Source organism: Peromyscus californicus, unplaced genomic scaffold (genome assembly GCF_007827085.1).
Source record: "Peromyscus californicus insignis strain IS unplaced genomic scaffold, ASM782708v3 Scaffold_19__1_contigs__length_69161282, whole genome shotgun sequence".
Lineage (NCBI taxonomy): Eukaryota > Metazoa > Chordata > Mammalia > Rodentia > Cricetidae > Peromyscus > Peromyscus californicus.
Window position 1 is genome coordinate 64,476,892 of NW_026294491.1, and position 3,544 is coordinate 64,480,435.

A 3,544-nucleotide genomic window follows, 5' to 3' on the forward strand; every position below is an offset into this window, starting at 1 on the left:
CAATGTCCCCAGATACACCAGTCATTGCCCTCCTTGGCCTCTTCCCTGCTGCTCTGGCAAATGAAGTTTAAATATTTAACAAGGATGCTGGCACTGTTGAAGAGGCTGGGACTCCCCCACTGATGAGGCCTAGGGGCCTAGAATCCACATGGTCTGTGACTGAGTCAGAACAGAGATGCTGTCTCTCTCCCTTATGTGTGCATGGCAGCCCATCCATCACCTCAGCTGGGCTGCAGGCAAGCCTGCTGTATACACTGTATGGGGCTGTACTCACAGCTGCCTGGGACCTGGGCCAGACCCTGGCTGTGCACTCAGGTTTGATGGAGGGGCTGGTGCAGCAGCATGGCTAGGTGCCCCTGTGGCTGCCCACCATGAATTGGTAATGTTCATCTCTTGATGGGTGATGCCACAATGGGTGGTGCCTCTGTAGGCCAAGTGGTCTTTCAGTCCCTGTTGTTATGATGCATCCTGTCTAATTATGGGACTCTTTGTTTCTCAAAAGAAATAATATAGATGTGTTTTGTAAATATAGTTAAATATCATGATGCACATTTGTAACTGTTTTATAAATAAGTATATTGGTAACTATTATATAAACTGCTATAAATATTTTATAAGTAGTTTTTAAGTTATAAGCCAGAAGACAATAGAGTTCATAATTTATTGATACAGTTTTTATACATTATAAATATGAGTAAGGTCCTGTGAAGTTCCCAGAAAAAAAACACATCTGTGTTTTTTTATACACATATTACACAAGATTATATGAGGCTGATTGGAGAATTACAATTTTCGTGATGGTGGGGAGCTGAGGTGCTATAGATTCAGAGCCACGTTAACTTGGGCTACCTTTAGCCCCTTACTAGATATTTAACGCCCATTATTTTGTTTGACATAACACCCTTCTAAATAGCAGGTTATTGTTTAAAAATCTCCAAAAATCATCCCTGAAAGATTTTACAAAGCATTCTATCAAGTTGTCAAGGAAAAGACCATCCAATTTTATTGAGCCTAGGCAATGGGAAAGCGTATTTCTCAATTCATTCTAAAAGGTGAACTGTGAGGCCACACCTAGTGAAACTCAATAGGATGATAAGCATGTGACTCTCCTAGGCACCACATTCTTCAATAGTACTAAGTGTGCTACGGGCCGCAGGAATATATTATAAGAACTCAGCTGGTTATGGCAAAGCCACCACCTGAAGGGATCAAGGATTTCCTTCAGAGGAAGCCAAATTCCAAGGAGCATTTGGTGTTATTTGGCTTGTTATATATCAGCTGTATTCTGTTATGAAAATCATGTGTGCCTTCATAGTTTTCCCAATTGTCTTTTCCCTAAGAAGGGCTAACAGTGTGGACTGATCACTCTCTGGACATACACATTCCAGGTATTTGGAGAACAGCCCCAGGAAAGGCTTCCTTCCCCCCAGCCCATCTGTTTCTCCCCTTTCAGCACTGGAATCGGATATCTCCCTTAGCCACGTTCAAGGACTAACAGAAATAACAGTCCAGACCACCACATGCTAGTCTCCTGATTTAAGGTAAATTCCACAAGGAGACACCACCTAGGTCAGATGGACCTTAAATAATAGCTCGGACCCTCCTTTCTTACAGCCTTACTAACTTTATAGACCCCTAACTTCTTACCAAACCACTTCTGGGAATGTAAACTGAGCACATAGATCCCCTTTTTGATATACTAACCAGTCATTAGCACTCAGTTGACCTCCTCTTTTACCACTCCCATTTTGCATTGTAAAGCCTGGTTGTCATGGCCTGAGAAAAACTCTTACCTGCCTTTATGACCCCATAGCATTCAAGCCTGGTGACCTTGCTTGGGTTTATAACTGGATTCCTGAGAGACTTGGATAGAACTTAGAGACGGAGGGAGGAGAGGGATAAAGAGGATTTTGTCTAGAGAGAACATGTGGATGAGATGGAAGATTAGGAAGAGCTTGATGGGGAAGTACTAGCTGGGTAAGAATGAGGTGAAAAGGACCTAGATGAGGCAGAATTAAGATGAAAGAATTAAGAAAGAACTTAGAGGGAACAGTAGATGAATATAGAGAGAAATCAGGCAAGAAAGGAGCTAGGCACGAGAACAGAACTGAAGCTGTGTAGATAGGATGTTATGCCAGAGGAATTAAAGCAAGTGGACTATAGAGCTCAGTGTGCTGAGATTCTATTTCCCAAAAACAGTCCTTGTCATTCGCAGTTCTCTCTCCTGAGCACCTGGGAAGTATTAATATTAGGGCTGGTCCTCTAATATTACATAAGTGTACAAAAAGATACACCATTTCCAAACTGGGTACACAAAAACTAGCTTAATAGGATGTTCCCCTGGACTCTGTTCCCAGAGATCCTCCCCCTCAAACCCATGCCTTCCCAGCTTCTTCCAGGCCCTTCTGCTGGGCACTGCCCCCAACCCCAGAGGACTCCTGCCACTCAGGTGCAGGCCACACCAATCAGAAGGGCTGAGATACCCTGCTGTACCCAAAGGCCCAGCTAACCTCCAGAAGGCCAACTTGGACAGAGACTCTCACCTAGACCAGAGGTCACATCAGCCACCAGAAATCCAGGCCAAAAAGACCAGAAAACCAAAGAGGAGACATAAACCAAAGAACCAAACACCCATCCAACAAAGACAAACTCAGACATCAGCAACTAATCATCCCAAACCCAATCCTAAACGTCAGTGTAAAAGTACAACCAACAACAGCCGTGGCAATACGGCACCACCAGACCCAGCTACCCTATGACAGAAAGACTTGACTATTCCTAGGCAGCTGAAGTACAAGAAAATGATCTTAAAAACAATCTCGTGAAGATGATAGAGGTCCTTAAAGAGGAAGTGAAAAACTCCCTTAAAGAAAGTGAGGAAAAAATAACTAAAAAAGTAGAGGAAATCAACAAATCCCTTAATGAATGCCAAGAAAAACAAGAAAAAACAAACAGCTGAAGGAAATGATTCATGGCATGGGTGGTGATATTTTGTTTATGCTCTAAAAAATAAAATTTGCCTGAAGATCAGAGGACAGAGTCAGCTACTAGATTAAACATGGAGGCCAGGGAATGGTGGCACACACACCTTTAATCCTAGCACTTGGAAGGCAGAGAAACAGAGCGCCAGGCACTGGTGGCACCCACCTTTAATCCCAGCCTTTAAGATCTCATGCCTTTGCTCCCAGTATTTGAAAAGCACACATACATACTGCCATTAATCCCAGCACTGGGAAGGTTGAGACAGGAAGTGATATGGTTGGGTGGAGAAAGGAATATAAGATGGAAGGAGACAGAAACTCAGCCCTTTTGCCTGAGGACTCAGGAGCATTCAGTCTGAAGATTCATGGAAATAGGATCTTCCCCTTCTGGCTGAGGAGTTGGCAAGTGAGGGGTGACTATGGCTTGTTTCCTCTGATTTTTCAGCATTTACCTCAATATCTGGCTCCAGGTTTTTATTATAAGACCAATTAGGATTCGTGCTACAGGCATGAAAATCAAAATAGAAACAATAAAGAAAACACAATCTGAGGGAATTCAGGAA